The sequence below is a fragment of the Bactrocera neohumeralis genome, chromosome 3 (assembly GCF_024586455.1).
Source record: "Bactrocera neohumeralis isolate Rockhampton chromosome 3, APGP_CSIRO_Bneo_wtdbg2-racon-allhic-juicebox.fasta_v2, whole genome shotgun sequence".
NCBI classification, from domain to species: domain Eukaryota; kingdom Metazoa; phylum Arthropoda; class Insecta; order Diptera; family Tephritidae; genus Bactrocera; species Bactrocera neohumeralis.
In genome coordinates this window covers 60,895,202-60,915,613 of record NC_065920.1, presented here as the reverse complement: position 1 = coordinate 60,915,613, position 20,412 = coordinate 60,895,202, and the positions used below count along the sequence as shown (strand labels likewise).

The 20,412-nt window shown below is 35.4% G+C and overlaps 1 protein-coding gene and 1 long non-coding RNA gene across 8 annotated transcripts in view; one reads left to right on the top strand and one right to left on the bottom strand.

The window, feature by feature from the left end:
• The window catches only part of LOC126752855 (tyrosine-protein phosphatase Lar), a 966,561-nt gene that overhangs the window by 602,231 nt on the left and 343,918 nt on the right, over window positions 1-20,412 (bottom strand). The window lies entirely within an intron of this gene.
• Window positions 1-20,412, top strand: part of LOC126752867 (uncharacterized) — a 42,391-nt gene that overhangs the window by 1,098 nt on the left and 20,881 nt on the right. The gene's annotated exons all lie outside the window — the stretch shown is intronic.

Genomic DNA, 20,412 nt, shown 5'->3' with positions numbered 1-20,412 from the left:
ATAATGTTTTTAGTATTAGTGACCCAAATGGTAGTCAGTTGTTGCTGGAATTGCAGACAAATTAGCAAAGCGGCTGCTTTTTATTGTGGTCCCCATAGCGTGCTTTCCAATTTTTCATTATTAGTTGGAAATTTCGTTTGAGGTGTGCGAAGTGTTTGACTTCTTTATTACTGGTTAGGAATAACGAGAGGATTTGCGATACACTGTAGTGAATAATTATTAAATAAATGCGGAATTATATCAACGAAATGCCTGATGAATTAACTAAATTAAAAAATAATGGAATGTATTTTAAGCGAAAAAAATTTTAAAGTGTGCTTTGCTCATATTAAAATAATTACGTGTACGGTAAAAATGTGAAACAAATCTAGCAAAAGAAGACTAAAAAAATAGTTGTGTATTCAGCACTTTCAGGCAATATTTAAGCGATATTTATTAGCAATAGTGAAAAATGCACAATTACTTATAAAGAATAAGTAAGAAGAAATCCATTATTTTTTCAGTAAACGGCTTTAACGATCTATAACTCGCTTTGGATACTACTATGGGTAAAAAATAGTAAGACCTTTTCATTTATGGTTGGTATGACCGTCAGTGACATCTGTGCCAAATGTCACATCACAATTTATGTTAGTGCTTAGTATACGTTTGTCTTTCTGAAGTACATAGAGTGCGCTCAACTATTTTTGATGAGCGAAATTATTTAACAAAAAATTTCCATTAAATTTTGTGAGCGGAATCAAATTTCCGGTGCCGAAAAGTTTAGAATATTGGAAAAGGCCTACCCTGATAATATAGTAAGACCTTCTTTCTCGAGCAAGTGCTTTTTATTCAAAGACGGACGAGAACGCGTTGATGACGAATCACCTCCAGGACATTACTCAACATAAACTGATGCTCCAAACGTCAATAAAATAAAGAAATTGGTGCCTGAGAATCGACGATTAACAGTCAGATATCTTACTGGCATCGTTGGAATATCAGAAAGACCAATGAAAACCATTTTGAAATATCAAATGGGCCTAAAAAAAGTAAAAGTTCCAAAATCACTAAATTTTTTCGAAAAACATCGTCGCATGAACGTCTGCGAAACTAAGCTTTACAACTACCAATATGTCATGAAACGTATTATTACTGGCGATGAATCTTGAATCTATGCTAACGACCCAGAAACTGACGATTAGTCGGCCGAATATCGTGGCAAAGGTCAGCCAAAGCCGAAAAAACCACGTCAACGTAGATCAAAAATCAATACCATTTGGGTGTTATGTGTCATTTGTGCGAAGATATTACCAAAAAGATCCCCGAATTATGGCTCCTTGCACCGCGATAATGCAACGTCTGCATTTTTTGTTCTGAGGTTTCGCCAAATTTTCAACCAATATCGTGCCGAATGCACCATATTCGGCTGATTTAGCTCTGTATGACTTTTGGCTGTTTAGCAAACTCAAACGACCGCTCCAAGGAAACCGTTTCAACAGAAGACATTAAACGTGAATCGCTACGCGCATTAAAGGCTATTCCGGAAATTGACAACTGATTCGAGGATTGGAAAAAAAAGTCTCACCTTTCCACGGTATGAAACAATGCGATTGGTAGTACTGGAGATATACGACTGCAACGACATCTATTGACATATTACGAAAAGACTTTTCCGACTACCGAATTTTATGTTTCAACATACCAGAGGAAAAAAGTTAGTTAATCGGAAACTGTCTTAAGTATCTTGATGCAGGCAAACAGCAGATCATCTAAATGACAAGTAGCGTTTATTTTACTGCTGCCTAAAAAATTAATAGCGGAAATACGAAAATGTTTGATCCAAAAAATTTAGCAACTGACAAATTGTACCAACCGATACAACCATATTTAAGCTTGTTGAACCTCTGTACAGAATGTAACAAACCTCTCTATTGGAGATTATTATCGAAATTTGCTAGAAAAGTTTAAGATACATATTTTGATCTTAGCCACCTCGTATCTTTTATTTATTTTTTGTTTACCAAACGTTTGGTAATGCTACATTGTTCACTAAGAGGCTGTACAAACAATTTTTCCGTAAGAGAGAGATCGACTTTATTTTTGGTGAATAAAATCATTTTATATACTCATTTAATTTTATTGGAGATAAATAACTATGTCATGTGATTTCAGCGTAGCAAAAGATCTAAAAAGTTAATTTCAGGCCTACGAATATAGTATTCAGACTTAATATCGGTTCTATGGCGAAATATGGAACTTTATTCGAATCAAAAGGTCTGAAGGTTTTTGTGCCTTTGAAGTTTGATTAATTGGTTTGATTGCACTCTGATTACTATATATAAGGGAAGATCATTATAGCTGGATTGGTGGTGATTTTCGAATAATATTTCGACATTTTTTCCAAGGTGATCCAAGTTCCCTACTTTTTTTTTTAAGAAAAAAAACACAGAAATTTCAAATATAATAGGGAATGTTTATTAGCATTCGAAAGAACATTCTTTGGCATTTATTTTTTGAAAATTATCCCTTTTAAATGCTGTCCGCGTCTACGTCGCAGAAGATCAAACCGTTGAGTTTAATTTTCGATGATTCGTTCGAACATATCGCTTGAAAATTGGCGAAGGACACGCGTAATGGTATGCTCTAAGGCCCGAATGGCAGCGGAATTGTCCGCATAGACAAGAAAAGTTCCAACAGTGTGATATCACACGATCTTAGTGGTCAATCAACCAGCTCAGAACGTGAAGTAAAAGTCGCCATTGATGGTTACCTTCTCACCGTCATCATTTTTGAAAAAATATGGAATGATGATTCCACCGGCCCAAAAACCAAAGCCGTTGTTTTTTCTGCAGCTCTTTAATCTGTTCAGTTTGCCCTTTGTCCTAAATACAGCAATCTTACTTGTTTACATACACATTGAGCCAGAAATGGGCAAAATTTGGCTTGAAAACGTCGGATATTCTTGGTACTTTCCAAGAGCCCATAGAGCAAAGCGATGTGGCATGGGAATGTCGAGCGGCTTCAGTTCATGCATAAGCTGTATTTTGAAAGCTTTCCATTTAACGATCACGACGTAGAATGCGCCAAGTCATTCTATACATCAGTCCGTGTTGTTGCGAACGACGCCGAATCGACACTCCACTGTCTTCGTGTACACTCTGTAGCTGAGAGCTGATATATTTAGGGCCAAATTAATTTCCCTATGTAAAAAGTGGTCGAACACCTCTCACAAAATCACAATCCGTCATATTGGTTAAAATTTATGTCGCGAATTAAAGAAAAAGCCCATAATTCCACAGCAAAGCCACACAAAATTGGCAAAATTGCGGTTTATCGAACAATAACTTTTAACGCAATTGAGGAGCTGCGCAAAAACAAAGCGCCCATAAAACAATTTTTATTTATTTATATTTACACTGTGCAACAAAGTAAAGGACTACAGATTTAATTCCGCCAATTTTCGGCAATCAGTAGCTGCCAAGTTTTTCCACAAAATTTATGTATACATTTAAAAGTGCAGGAGTTTTTGTCACTGCAGCGGCGCCACCACCAACACACGCAGCTTCCTGTCGGTTTGAGTGTGTGTGTGCGAAAAAGTGACAATTTTTTAATGTGCCATTTTACTGTTACTCCACCAAGTGACATTTTCCCGTTTACATTTATGTTGGGTCTACAGCTTGATTTGTGCGCTGGCATAAAACAAAAGCAACAACCACGTGATAAAAATAAGTTTGTGTTACAACAACAAATCAAATATTTATATGCATGCATGGATGTGTGTATGGCCATTTCTATGTCAGTGCTGGCATCAGTCAATGCAGACTGAATGTATGGCTTGATATACATATGTACACATTGCCTGTTTGTATGTTAATATGTATCTGTGCATCCATATAGCTATATTCCGGAAGTACTAACTGCATGGCCGCCGTCGACACAAAGCGGTGTGAGCTGTGTGGTGGCAGGAGATGAATGCACGGTCTGAGCGTAATGTTGGACATGATGCAAAACTTTTGACATTGTATCAAAAAGCAATGAAGATAAAAAATTAAAAAAATAGAATAAAAAAATTTTAAAAATAAGAGAAAACAAAGAAAAAAAACAAAATAAAATAAAAAAAGTAATAAAAAACGAAATCCACAAATTCAAACGAATTTCGTAACAGGAAAACTGCGATTACACGCAGCTGACATAGTTGTGCAGATTGCTTTTGTTGTAGCATGTAAAAAAGTTAGCCGGAGCAAATTTATAGAAATAACTACATTTATACACATACATTTGTATTAGGGTGGGTCAAAAAAAAGAATGTTTATTGCTTGGTACACTGAAAAATTGTCTGATATACTCTTCTAAGAAAAAAAAATTGGGTAAAAAAAAAAATAAAATTATGATTTTTCGCTTGGTACTATGAAAAAAGTCTGATAGATACTTCTAAGGAAATAAATTTATAGAAATATCTATATTTACACATATTAGAGTGGGCCAGAAAATATTTTTTTTTTCATTTGGCACTCTGAAAAATTGTTTGATAGATGCTTCTAAAAAAAAATTTGTTGACATGACAAAATTTATTCATATGTGTTAGGGTGGGTCAAAAAATAAAAATGATTTTTCGCTTGGTACTACGAAAAATTATAATTATTACGGAAATAAATTTATAGAAATAACTATATTTACACATATTAGGGTGGGTCAAAAAATAAAAATAATTTTTTGCTTGATACTATGCGAGATTGTCTGATAGATACTTCTAAGAAAAAAAATTTATAGACATGACAAAAGTTATACATGTGTATTAGGGTGGGTCAAAAAAATAAAAATGATTTTGCGTTTGGTATCATGAAAAAATGTTTGATAAACACTTCTAAGGAAATAACTTTATAGAAATAACTACATTTACACATATGTATTAGGGTGGGTCAGAAAAATATTTTTTTGATTCATTTGGTATTCTGGAAAATTGTTTGATACACACTTCTAAGAAAGGCACTCCAGGGGGGAGGTCCTCTGGTTTGATTAAGATTATTTTAAAGAAAGCAAAATTTCTCTTAAGTATTTTATAAATCAATGAAATAAAAAAATATTTTAAATATCGAAGCCCACGGTCTTGTAAGACATTAACTGCTCTACAAAAATGGTCTAATTATAATAATATTTCGATTAAGTTAAGCATTTTAGTCCATCGTCAAAAAAAAAAAAACAAACAAAAAATTGGAAAAAAAATTTGAAATAAATTTAAAAAAAGTGACTATTAGTTTTCCGATGTATAATACTTTTTTTTTTGAGTTATAAAATTAAAAAAAAAAAATATTTTCTTTAAAATTTTCAAAATCTAACATTTTCGCAGTAATTAAGCGCTCATTCTTGAAGTGCCTTTCTTAGAAGTGTCTATGAAATAATTTTCCAGAGTAGGAAGGAAACAAAAAATTAATAATTTTTTGAACCACGCTAATAGTCACGATTAGGTTTGCGAAAAAATTTCTTTAAATTTTTCTTGAAGAGCATTGAGTTTTCTTAAGTACTTGGAAGCAAGATATAAAATTTTCAACCAAATTTTCAGAATGGTAAGCAAAAAAACTATTAATTTATTTTTACCCACTCTACTACATGGCATGTCTATACCAGGGTGTCTGTTATTTCTCAAGTTCGTTTGCAAACGCCTCCTGAAGTTTTAGTTTTAAACTACTAAGCTTCCACTTTAAACTGTCTTTTTTATAATTTTACTTCTCCCATATTTAACATGGGATTACGTGAACTTTTGCAATAAACTATTTTCCTGAAAAACATATAGTCCCACATTTTTGGAAAAGTAATATTCTGACACATAATTGTCCGCTGTACAAAAAACTCTTAATGAGTTTTTCCACAAAGACATTTTACCAAATTTATTCGCAGTTAAAGTTATACACGACATCTACTGAGCATTCACACAAATGACTTAAACATTTTTCGTTGCTCATATGACATGGTGTACTCTATTCATACAGTATATTGAATGAAAATGACGAGCACCCTAATGCATACAATGATACATATACAGCTATGTAGTTGCACAACAAAAAATTTTAATTACAAGTTACCAATGACAGACTAGTAAACAAAAAGCCGGTGATAAACTTCGAATGCGCAAATGGAGAGAACAACGCTATGAAAGCGAAAGTAAGTCGGATAAAGCAGTAAATAAAAATAAATGTAGAGAGCAAGTAGTGTAGGCTAATGTAGAGAGCAGTGGAAAAAGGCCGACAGCTAACAGAAAATATGAAATGAAAATCAAATAAAGAAATGCAAGAGAATAATAAAAAGTACTTTAAAATTTATGCTGAGAACTTTGGCCACTAGAACACTAGCCAATGCTTTGAATATAGTTAAGCCGTTTTATGACAACTTACTTAATTTACGGTGCGCTTAGTTATGTTATATTATGCCATGCAGTCTATGTTATGATAATATAATATTAGGCTATGTTATGCTAAGTTGTTTTATGTTATATGTTGCGTTTTCTTTTCTTATGATATATTATGATACGTTATGTTATGTAATGTCCAGTTATGTTATATCACGCCACGAAGTTTTAAATAAAAAATAATAGTAAGACTTTGTTCGCAATTTTAAAATTCTTAAGTTATTATTCAAAATCTATATCGTCCGCCTCATAGAAATTCTCCTTGGCTCTAATACACTTGTTCCAACATTTTTTCCATTCCTCGAAGCAATTGTTAAAGTCAACTTCCGGAAATGCTTGTAGCGTTTTACGTTTAATGCGTTCACTTGACTCAAAACGGTTTCCCCAGAGCGGTAGTTTGAAGTCAGAAGTCACAAAGAGCTCAATTAGGCGAAAGCGGTGGTTGCGGCACGATATTGGATATGCGAAAGGAGTACGGAGTGCACTACACCTCGATAATCTAAGAAAACTGTCAAGATAACCTTGATTTTTGATCTGCTTTGGCGTGGTTTTGTCGCGTTAGGCTCGCCTTTGAAACGAATTTCGTCCGATTAATCGTTTGTTTCCGGATCGTAAGCATAGATCCAAGATTCATCGCCACTAATAATGCGATTCATGATCTCCTGGTAGTCGCAAAGCATTGTTTCACAGATGTTAAGAGGATGCTGTTTTTCAAATTTGATTATGGAATCATCAAACGAGTTTCCACTTTCCTTAAACCCAGATAATCTTTTAAAATGGTTTACACTGATACTTCGGATATTCCAACGATGCACTTAAGATCTCTGACTGTTAATCGCCGATTCTCAAGCACGATTTCTTTTATTTTATTGACGTGCTGATCATGTTGATGTTGATGGCCGTTCTGGACGTGGTTCGTCCTCAACGCATTCTCGACCTTCTCTGAATAAATTGTAGCAATCAAAAACACCTGCTCTCGACAAACAAATATCATTGAAAGCTTTTTCCAACATTTTGAACATGTCGGTACCAAAAATTTTATTCTGCACACAAAATTTAGTAGAACTTCTTTGTTGAATAACTTCACTTGTCGGAGAAATCGTCGAATGTACTCTATGTTCTCCAGAAAGACACGCATATACAAAACGATAATGATAAATTTGATGTGACATTTGGCACAGATGTCACTGACAGTCATATAAATCTAAAAAAAATAATTCGAGGAATGTGTTTTCGCGTTAAATTTAAATTGAAAAGTCTTACTATTTTTTGCCCACAGTAGTATTGGGTTATGTTAAAATTTTTGTTAAGCTTTATTCAATCGATCAGCTTAATCTCTTACATGACCTAGTATTCACAGTAACAGAACCTGTATTATAGTATTCTATTTCATAATTCCTTTAAATTTAAAATATTTTATGTTGATTGCTTCTGTTCAAATACTGAAAATGTCAACTGATATGATATCACATATTTGGATCATAGTATTCTCGCTAACAATTGGGGCGATTTTTTTTCGAACATCAATTTGCCTTCCACAAATTTATCTGCCTTTGAAGCATACCAGTAAGCTATACTTGACATGTATGTATGTGTGGTAAACATCGAACCTATAACCTTCTTCGCGAAAAATTAATCCAGCTGCAATATATCGAACATAATTTAAATGTTCCTATTCTGTTGGTTTTTCAACATGCCTGTATGGATATTACCGCTTTAAAATGCCAGGCTATCAAAAAATGCGAAACATATTTAGCTACTTTAACGGACGCCTCATATTCCTCATATAAAAATGTCGTTATTTAAGGGGCTATAACAGTGTGACGCATTAAAAATTAGGCGAATTTCGTGAATTTTTTTAAAAGAAAGTACTAGATTGAATGTTTTGGCGTTCTATGGACGTAATAAAGTATATCTTTAGCTGTGCTAAAAAATTTTTTTTTTACAAAAATATTGAAAAATAACGGAGTTATGTGCTGTCTGCGGAAGTGCCGAAAAAAAAAGTGCCTCAACTGCTGGCACGATTCCGGTCGAATGAGTAGCTGAAACAAAAAATTCAAAATGTTTATTAAACTTAAATATATTTTCTATACAATGAACTACGATCTTTGAAAAATATCAAAAATTAAGAAAATGGCGTAATTTTGAAAAAAAAAATCGTTTTTTTACGAAAAAAATGGTGGTTTTTTAATGCCAAATTGACAATTTTCAACCAATCAAAAAGATCGTAGTCTATTGTATAGCAAATGTATTCAACTATATCCAGTTTTAATTTGAAGTCGATCGGTCAATTTCTCGTTGAGTTATGATGTCAGCAATTTTGAAAAATGTCGTTTCGAGAAAAACGCGTTTAAGGTTTCACTTATATATGTTTGCACCTCTGAGCGGTCGCTATTTAGAACGCTGCCATTCAAAAACTGTTGAAGATACGACCTCGCCGATTTCACAGGATATTTTTGAATATATAAACTATCGAAAAAGCAAAAAAAAAAAAAATTTTTTGAAAGTGTCACACTGGTATAGCCCCTTAAGGTAGACAATACATGATAACGGATATGATACGTTACGATGTACATAAAGTGATCAAAATCTTTATGGATATATAACGAAGCTAGGTAAGTCTAGAACTTATCAAATGTCGACATTTTTACTGGCTTAAGAGCAGTGTTAAATTGGCAGATTAGTGAATAAATGTAGTTTCCTTATGCAATCCGATGCCTATGGGTTTGGGTTAGTCAGCTTCAGGACTTAAAATTTTACTTCTCAAATCTGAATTTTTCAAATCGTGCGACAATGGTACTGGGCAAATAACGCTAACATAAGATTTTAACAGTGGTCATTTTATCCAGTAAACTGGGTACGATTTTCTGTTATTATTGAAACTTCTTTTCCAACTTTTTTTTATTTTTTCATTTTTAACCATTGCTGTTATGTTTTTAGGTAAAAAAATAAGGTTTTTCCATACAAGTTCACCAGTTTCCGAATAACTTATTTAAAGCTTAAAGCATAGGTACTTTACCAGGAAGTCGTATGAAGAATGTGAACCCGTTCGCTAAAACGATTTTCAGGTGTCCTCCACACCTCAAGAAATCCTCTTGAAAGAGGTGACTCAGAAGATTTGCTCCATTGATCGTTTTTTTTTACTATATTGTCAACAAGAGATCTTTCCATACACTCAAATACATATTTATTTTAACTGGAAAGTATGTGATTCGATTCTTTTTCCTTACTACCAGAGTAAATTATCAAAGATAGGTTTTTGAAGTTTAAAGCTTTAGACGTGCCTAACTCCTTAAGCAAATTTGGTAAGCTTGTTACATTTAGCACTTAGCACCGGGTTTGTATGAAAAAGCGAACAGTAGATTAATCAAAAAATTGGTAGCTGTCTGCTCTCGTAACTTTATACATTTTATATCAGTATGGGGTATTCTTCAAAAAAAAAAAAAAAAAAAAAAAAAAATTAACAGAATGCAAATTTCACTACATCCCTATTAATGTACATGTACATATGCGCACATGCAAATAATTAAGCACAAGTCCACCTGAAAACACACAACTATCCACACATTTCCAGCTATACGCCTTAAACTATGCAAAATGTAGACAAGAATTCGCTTATATGCATTTTGGAAAGCATAACATTCTTTCACCAGAAACCAACTCACACATTTATATTATGCACATGCACACATCCACATTATGCACACACACACACACACCTAATAAAATGGCATAGAAAAACATATTACATAAATTGCCTGCCAAGAAACTTTTTTCACTTGAGTGCCAATAACAAAGTATTTCTAATTACTTTAACCTCCATACCAAATATTTCACAACTCAAGAGGCCAATGTGCACAACACAAATTTGCTGGACGCTTGCCAGTAATCACAGCAGGCTTCAGGTAGACCGCAAAGTACTGTGGGGAATGTCATATGAGCAAATTTGTAACTTCACTGAGTGCATTTTTTGAACAATTCAGATAAATTTTTTATTCAAATTTGTTGCAAAATAAATTATTCACACATTCATTTTTTTAGGGATAAATATTTTATTTGTTGGAACGCATGTTGATAGATTGTTTTGCATATGCATGTATCTTCAAGCTTTTGGAATGTAGCATACCTTTAGGGGGATTATGCTTTTGAAGCATATCTTTAGGAGAAGTTAGTCTTGTTCATATAAGCTAGCTATTAGCTAATGTTTGTAAACGTGCTAGGTGAGTTATTGTTATTGTTAAATATCATTTTAGTTGGATAAAATAACTGCATATTAGGATTTATTTATTTATTTAGGATCGAAAATAATGTCAAATATAAATTAAGGTACCCTGAATATGACTATCGCATATGGGAAAGTAATTAAATTCCAACGGTGGTTTTCGAAATTTTTCAAGCACAAAATAAAGAGACAAAATCTTTCAAGCGACCAAGCATTTATTCCATGATGGAACTTTAGTAAGTCAGTAGTGTTGGATGCTCCATAGATAAGCATATGAGACAGCGCTTGAAAGAAAGATTCACATTTTCAGTCTGTCAGTCTGTTTCATTGCTAGTATAATGTGTTCGATTCGTTACTCTCTAACGCTGGACGAATTGAGAAAATTTGGCCCTTTAGGCCCTTTACTGCCCAATTTTCCACCTCCTTTATCAGATGGCTTCAATTCGTCAAGCGTTGGAGAGTAGCGAATCGAACACATTATACTAGCTATGAAACGAAAACCACCGTTGGAATTGGAACCAAACCAACTAAGGTGGTAATCGGTGGAAACAGCAGAAAGGTGTATGATCACGAAAGGTGCCCTTAGACTATTATATTTTGAGTATTTCGAATACTGCAAGCCTGTGTACTCTGAAATATTCGGACGATTTAATTTCATTCCAAAATACTTGGAATTACCAGGTCGCAGAGTCCTAGCTGTCACTTAACTGCAATTTTTACGGATGGATCAGAGCTTTCGGGAAGGTTGGTGGAGCAGTGCACTGTCGAGAACTTTTCATTTGCTATAATTTTAGGCTTCCTGACCACAACAGCGTCTCTGACTATCCACTCCAATAGTAGCAGCGATATTAGACTTGCGTTCGCTGAATATGCGCTCAACACAAGTGAAAGGATGTTTAAGCACCATATCTCTAGCATCGAGTTATTTTATGATTATGGACCTGCTAGGACAGCTCGTTCGGTCGCAATAACTGCGGAATGGGAACGGGTAGAATCTACGTTGGCTCTTGTGGTTTACTACTGGACAGTTGGGTCTCAGACCTCTTAGAAAGCGTTGGATAACAACTGTGCTGTCGCAAGGCACTGCTTCCCTCGGGTTAATCGCAAGAAGTTTAGGAAACTCTTCGCTCTCAGCAAAGTCCCACTTTCAATTAAGTAGGATTAGAAAACTGGCATTGTCTGATGGGGTAGGATTGAACATCTTACTTGAGCTGCATCAGCTCTCTAGAAGAAGATGGGATAGACTCAACGATTCCTCCTTGAGTGTCCCGCTTTAGTCAGATCAAGGCAAAACTTCTTGGATCTCATACTTTTAGACATCCAATTGAAATAACGGAAATATTTATAAAAGTCCTAAACAGATAGACCGCTAACGGTGACGATAGACGGTGATAAGTTTCGGACGTTTTTGCCAGTAGCTGATATCTAAATACAGAAGTTTTTTGTCTTTATTCATAAAGGAATGTACATAACAGTCAAAGTGTGAACCCCTCGCCATGTTAAGGGATCAGCCATCTAACTAAGAAACCGATATTCTCTATTCCTTATTCTTTGCATAAGAGAAGCTCTTCAACGGCGCCAACAGAAAGGTGAATCAACCTACCACGAAACAACATTGCAGTAGAAAGCTCTACGGCAAAATCAGCTGCAAGATTGGCGGCATTAGGTGAGTTCTCTACAAAGATCTTCGAGCATAGTTCAATAAGCGGGAGCCTGGAGGACAAATTAAGCCACATAACCACATGCTTTATTTAAAAGAGAAAGCTCCAAGTCATACCAAAGTGGGATGGATGGTGCAGGAGCCTACGACACAGCAGCGGAACTTACAAAATGGAACCAAAATGGCCAATGGAGTGGGGGCCGGAATCAGGGACAGATAAAATGCCTTAAATACATACAGGTTCGCCAAGATCATGTGCAACAGACCCTTATGTCAGCTCGGTTGCTTCTTGCTCAGACGGCCTCGAAAGGACTGCCTGCCGGCTGTTGGCCTCTCGGCAGGTCATAACCTACTGTCATCACATGCGAGCAGGATGGGCCTAAGTGATAACGATACATGCAGAAAGTTCAGATATATTAAAATAAGAGAGACGCTAGGACACTTCAAATGCTTTTGTCCAGCATTATCCAGAAGTCGACTAAAGTATCTAGGAGCTTTGGAGTACAAACGACTGGACGAAGTATCAAACGTTTGTATACATCAAGTCGGTCTTTAAGTTCGCAAAGACCGTTGACGTCCTGTGTGACGAATTCTTCACCTAAAAATAAAATGAACCTCGAACTGGTATTACAAAGGACCGTTAGGTCTATGTATGGCTTGATAGCGGGCCAGTATAACATAATCTAATGTAAAATACATGTATGAAAGGAGATTTTAGATGTTGAACAATTTAAAAGCAACATTGAGTTAGTGGATATTGAAAATTCGAACAACTTCGAATTCGAACTTTAAAGTTGTGATACAAAAACATTATTTTACTCCATTTTGTTCTCCAATTTTTTTCGTAATTTAATTGTTTACCATAAAATCTTGAATATATTTATAAGAAATAGTAATTTTTAGTTTATTTTATTGCAGTCCACGTAGAGCACATAATGTAATGATAACCGAAACTAATCATATATTTCCCCTGACAATATTCTTACGAGTTACATATGCGTATATACAAGTATGTTTGAACTTCCCATCAAACGTTTTACATGCTGCTTAGTGCTTACTTTTAGCTGTCACCAAGTGTCGCTCCCCAGCGCTTTCAAATCTATGAATTCTGTTGACCCTTTTCTATGCACAAATTTCAATTTCCCTACCCTCACTATTCGGCGAATTGAGATCTGTATGTGTGCATTTGTCTGTGAGTTTGTGGTTGCACTACATCAGTCATATCATTTCCTGCCACAATCTTCCTGGCAGACATGAAGTTCTGTAAAGTTTCCTTTTCTTTCTACGTGTGTGTGAGTTTTTTACCATCGTTTTGAAGGGAAAACCAACAAATTAAATTGCCACAGTGTTCAATTGGCTTGCATTTTAAAGAAGTGATGGTAAAGAGGGGACGGTGACATAAAGGATGTGTTAGGATGTTTTCAAAACAATATATAAAGGGTGCGATATCGAGAAAAGTTGTAATGACGGAATGGGTATTATATGTATACATACATTCCAGAGTTTCGAATAATGGTTCTTGCAACAGGGATAGACTGATGCTTGAGTGAATAACAAAGCTTGCAGTCTGAGATGAGTGTTTGTGCAAATGCAATGCATGAATACTTACGGAAACAGTATCGAAAAATTATTACTGGGACAAATACGCAGATTATTGTGGAATATTGTAAGCACACTTGAGACTAGCTTCGTTTTCGTCTGGGACAAATTTGTGCTTGGCTTGAGTTTTGTCTTCTCAATAACCCGCTGTCTGTTGTATTAACAGAGCCGAACCAAACAAGAATGCTGCTTTTCAGACCCTTTGAAGTGAAGTCTGAGTCAAGTGTGTTCAGAAAAATTGCAAAATTTTTTTTTTTTTTGAGAATAACAATTCATTTGGTTTGATCGTCCAATAGACTAAAAGGCTACAGTGACGAGCCAGAAGTTCCGCGACTTTGGATTGGAGGCTTTTATGTATCAATCTTAAAGTCCGAACTGGCCATGATTACGACAGATTCTTGTCTATAGCGAAGGACTTTGCTGGTGAATCATTATTGAAGCGCAAATAAATCGATTTAGAACAATCAGAAACGGCCAGCTTTAGCCAATGGTTGGACAATTTTGTACAAATTGGAGCAGACCATTCCACACACATCAGCAATGACTCGCCAGAAGCTCCACAGCTTGGTTGGAAAGTTCGTCCGAACAGGCTACCAAGTGATAACGACCTGTTCTTGTCTATAGCGTAGATCTTTGCTGGTGAAAAGTTAACTTCGAGAGAAGCTTAAGAAAATCGTCTGTGTCAGTTTCGCGCCAACAGGAGAAGGGTTCAGAGAAAACTTGAAACATAATAATCATTCCTAACCCTCAACACTTGTATATGAAGAAAGCGGGCACAAGAATTCTGGATCCGCATATCACAACATCGAATTTATCTTTCAAAATCTTGCAACAAACACCCTGTAAAGTAGTTACTGCTAAGCGCAAGTTCAATATAAGGGTACCGGACACTTTTTCAACAACACTATCTAATTCGCTAGTGATAAGTAAACTTGTAGGTGAGTTGGGGTGTATATTAAGGTATAAAGAAGTACCGCTGCAATTCACTTGCTATGACTATATGACGACTGTCTTCACATCTCACATTACCTCAGACGCAAGTAAATAGCAAATCCGTTATTGCAACACACCACACCCACATCTTTCTAGCAATTGTGTGCTTATTACATATATTGACACTTAACATACGCACACATATACAATTACTTACAAAGCCACACACATACGCAGCCACTCCCTACCAAACCACCATACATAGTCACAGTAACACAGCAGCCGGTAAGCAGTAGCGCCCGCACCGTTAGCATCGCACAACGGCTAACTTAACTACTTGAATGGCATCGAGCTCTTTTGGAATTCCGCTCAATGAATTTTCTTTTGATATTTCACAGTGTGCCGTGGTTTGACGTGCGCGTCTGCTTGTGGCCAGCTAACAGGGCAGCAGCCGCCCACCCGTACCTAATACCGTGTCGTTTACTTGACTTGGAATTGACGATTGCACTATTTGCTGCGGTTGCTGCTCCTACACTCATCGCTTACCAGCTGCCGCACAGTTTCATTTGAATTAGTTCCTGTGTACGTCTGTTGTTTTTGTTGTTCGACATGGTTTCAACTTGGTTATGGTTTTCTTGGTGCTCGGTTTGTGTGTGTGCGTGCTGTGGTCGAATGTCAATTGAATGAAATTGGTCAAAAGTTGTGTGAAAAGAAATGAAACTGAACAGCGTGCGATGAATGCCGGTAAATGTGGGTCTGTCTGTGTGTGTGTGTGTGTCGGACGAAAAAGGATACGTGCGCAGATGCATACATAATGAGCTACGCGCTAAAGTTAAACCAAGCAACGGAGTTAGTAAACGGCATGCCGATTGCCACAAAAGTTAGCAGATAACGCAGGCGAAAAAGGAAGATGAAGCGAGGTAGAGAAAAAGTTTAAAGAAATGTAATTTTTATATTTAATATAAAAATATATATTATATATATAATTGTATATCGAAAAATGGTAAATCCAAAATTAGGTAAGGAAACGGAAAGTCTGACACGGAGAGACGGGGGATACTGACAGCCGAAGAAGGTACTATACTCAGCCCACACAAGTCTAAAATTAGAAGCAAGAAACAGCTCTCCTTTACCTGTTAAATCAGATTCTGACAGCTGCTTTATAGTTAGCCTTTTCTGGGTGGGGGATAGCTGTCAACATAGAGGCATGTGTTAGGTAGTTATCATCACTCATTCTGAAAATATCACACGAGTTTGCAACAGTATGTCTAGTGGAAGTCTCAAACGCTTCACAACTGAATAGTTACTCACCTCATAAGATAACTAAAATGTAAAAACTAAAGACTAATTTTTAAAATATCGCAAAATTATTCTAAGTGAAAGGTAGGAAGAGGTTTTTTTGCACCAAAAAAATTACGTAACGATGGCATGGTCTTGTCCAATTCGAACACAATTCTCCTACGATTGACTAAAGCCGGTTGCTTCAGTGCGATCTAATTATACCGTAATTCATACTATCAAATCTTAATTTAAAGAACATGACGTTTCAGTTTTAACATTTACCCCGAATGCTTGTCGAATTATGTTCGCCTGTTCCTGTAAATTACCGCAATTACAACGAGCAACACGCTTGAAGCTTACACTATGACACATTAAGAATAAAAATTTTGGCAACACAGTTTGGCAGTGGTGCCAGAACAGTGTAGTTACAAAACTACTGTTAAAATGAGAATGAAATAAAAAGTAAAACTGTTAGAGAAGTGAAAAATAAAATAAAAATTAAAAAAAGAAAGAAAAATAATAAAAATAAAAACTTTAGGTATAACTGTACTCCCAAAATATGCTGAACAACTTACAAATGAGCATAAAACTGCAATTATGCATTAAAAGCATTATGTGGTGGCACCAAGTGAGTTGCAGAGAGAACTAGAGAGGTGGAGAGAAGTAGCTGCACAGGACAGCAGCAAGACAACTTCACTGCTTGCCAAAAAATAATGAGGCATGCAACGCCATAAATAGCCGCAAAACTGTTACAAAATTTAAAAGCAACAACAATAACAACACAAAAACAGGTTGCCATGGGATAATGAGTGCACATAAGTGCACATACATACATACACACATACATATATACATACAAGAGCATGAATATTTTTGTGTGCCAGCACTGCTGCTGAGTTGTTGAAAATTACATAAAATTTCGCAGCACAACAACACAAACAACAAGCAACATTGTATACACACACAAAAACACCAACACTGCCAGGCAACTAACAAATTTTTGTTAATTGTAAGCCTGAACGTGCCACTAATAATTATGAACGTCATGAAAATGTCGGCGGCGCAAAAGCAAATGAGCTGAGTGAAAGGCCAAAATGTGTTGCCGGCACCAGGCAACAATTGCCGCAGCGTAGCATAACGGTAGGCGCAGAAAATGCGGCGCCAGAAAGCAGCCAAAGTGAAGATGGCACGATTTCAACATATTGTTGTTATTAACAAACGATTGCGCTGGCGTACTCAATCAAATAAAAGTAATATGTTGTTGCCTGCTGCAACATTTTTGTTGTCTAGCGAATTTGGGTGGCACGCAGCCACGCGGTGCTGCTTATTGCTGTGCTCACTTTCGTGGAAAATCATGCAAACCGCCGACACCGCAGTATTGCTTACAACAATAAGAACAACAACATTGAGCTCAAGTACTAAGTAAAGCAAAGTAGAAGGCAACAGCTTGTTAACATGGAAATCTATTAATTTCATTTAGTGGCGTTGACGGGCGTTTTAATAAGCCAGCAAAAGAAGAAAAAACGAAGAATAACGCAAACGATGCAAACATATAATAAAAGCAAAAATATGAAACAAAAAAAGTTACAAAAGCAACAACTAACACAAGAAATTCTCATAATAACCTTCACCAATGAAAAACTTTCCATACAAGAACTGTCAGTTTGTATGGCAGCTATAGGCTATAGTGTTCCGATCTCAACAATTTGTATAGAGGTTTTATCGTGCTTTAAGACATAAATCCATACCAAATTTCGAGACGATATCTCAACAAATAAAAAAGTTTTTCATACAAGGACTTGAGTTTCATTGCTCAGTTCAAATGGCAGCTATATGCTATAGTAGGCCGATCTGAACAATTTCTGCGCAGAAAGTACAGTTACCTTGTACAATAATTCATACCAAATTTCGTGACGATATCTCGACAAATGAAAAAGATTTTCATGCAAGAACTTAAGTTTGATTGGTCAGTTTGTATGGAAGCTATATGCTACAGCGGTCCGATCTGAACAATTTCTAAGGAGATTGTACGTTTCCTTTGTACAATAACTCATGCCAAATTACGTGAAAATAGCTTGTCAAATAAAAAAATTTTCCATACAAGAACTTGTTTTAATCGTTCAGTTTGTATGACAGCTATATGCTATAGTGGTCCGATATCTACGATTCCGATGAGAAGCTTCTAGAAGAGAAAGTGAGTTGTGAAAAATTTCAGATCGATATCATAAAAACTGTTCAGGCTATAAAAACATTTGCTGCAGTGAAGTGGCGCGCGCGTTGCATACATTGCGGCGCTTATGAATTTTATTAATTTACGCGGTTTTCGCGGTGGCGTAAACTGAAACTGGCACCGAAAAATAAAGAAAATCATAAAAAACGCTTTAAAGCAGCCGTTGAGGAGAAGTGGTTGCCGCGTCGGCTCCTTTGTGTTCCGGGATCAAGTGTAGAAGTAGGCGTTCCCAACTAGTCAACGCTCAAGTGTTGATTAAATTGTTGCGGAAATTACTTTGATGTTAGTCGGTAGCGTGCAACATATGCAAAATTTGATGCAAGTGACACTGCAACACACACACTCGCACAAACACTTTGTAAGCGAAGGATTATATGCAATGTGTACAGGAGGAAAGTCGAGAACTATTTCGCCAAATTATTTATGGCTCAAACTCATGTGAGTGAATTAATTAGAGTACTCTGTTAGTAGCTGCTTATGAAAGGATTTCTTGTCTTAAATGTCAATTATGTGGCAACCACAAAGTTAAGTGAAACGTGGTGCTGTTGACAGTGCCTGCTATCGCAAACTATATGGTGGTCTAAATAATTTGCAATCAATAACAACGTAGTAATATCTGCTATACCAATGGTTTTCAACTTGCGAAACAAAGTTTCGACATTAGATCTCAAATGGGTAACAAATAGCTGTATTTACATCTTACTAAATTGCAGCCACAACTTTTCACTGAATTAGTATTTCTTTAAAGTAAAGTTGAAGCATTTATTTTTCCGATTTTTCGTATAAAAGAACATCTTCTAACACAGCAGTGAAATTAATCTATAAAATAGTTTAAAACCAATTTTTTAGAAAGTTTTTTTGAAAAAAGGATTAAGCAAAAATAATTAAATGATTAATAGTTAAGAAATGGTACAAACAGAAAATTTTCAGAAACTTTCAATAAAACACGATTTTTAAGAGTTGCCACCTGTTGAAAATGTATAAATCAGAAAAAAAATCATAAATGAATCTTACAAACCTAAGGGCTTCGGAAGCTATGAGTAATTTTTTTTTGAAAAGTGTTGCCACCTGTTGCAAAAGCATCAGTCTTAAAAATATATAAGTTAATCTTACAAACAGTAGGGTTTCGGAAACTATCAGTAACATTTTTTTTTGAAACGTGTTGCCACATGCTGAAAAATTATTAGTCAGGGGAAAAAATATAAGTTCAGAAAACGTACAAATAGAAAAATTTCGGAAGCTTTCACTTAAATTAGTCGTTTTTAAGAGTTGCCACCCGATAAAAAGGTATTAGTCTGAAAAAAAAATAAGTTAAGAAATCGTACAAACAGAAAAGTTTCAATAACTTTGAATAAATTACGATTTTTGATAAGAGTTGCCACCTGTGGAAAAAATATTAGTCAGAAGAAAATATGTAAGTTAATAAATTGTACAAACGTTTCGAAAACTTTCAGGGAAATGTGTTTTTTGAAAAGTGTTGCCACCCGTTGAAAAAGAATAAGTCAGAAAAAATATATAAGTTCAGAAATCTTACAAACTGAAGAGTTTCAGAAACTGTCAGTAAATTGTTTTTTTTGAAAAGTGCTGCCACCTGTTATATACGTCAAGTTACAGTTGAAACAATTTGAAGAAAGGTTACTAGCACCTTTTCAAAAACAGTTAGTCAAATAAATTGCTAAAAAACATAGACACAAAAAAAATATAAGTTTTTTGAAAAGCGTTGCCACTGGTTCGCAATTTTAAATTAATTACTTGATAAGCGGTGTCCACGCCAGTAAAGAAGAAGACTTTCAAACTAAAAAAAGACGTATATTAGAAGTTTAAGGATGGTCACCACCTTTTCAGAATATGCTATTCAATTATATGGTAAAACTAATTAGACAATTAAGTATGGATCTACTTTTCCACAAAGGTTGTAATGTGGCCAAAATAATTATGACCCTCAATATAGAATACTAAACAACATACCTACATACATATGTATTTACCCCAAGAAATCTAGTTGAAACAGTTTTTTAGAGAGATTACGACATGTTATAGTAAAGCCATAATATTTTAAAGGATTACGAAGATCAAAGAAATTGAAAATTTGATATGACAGC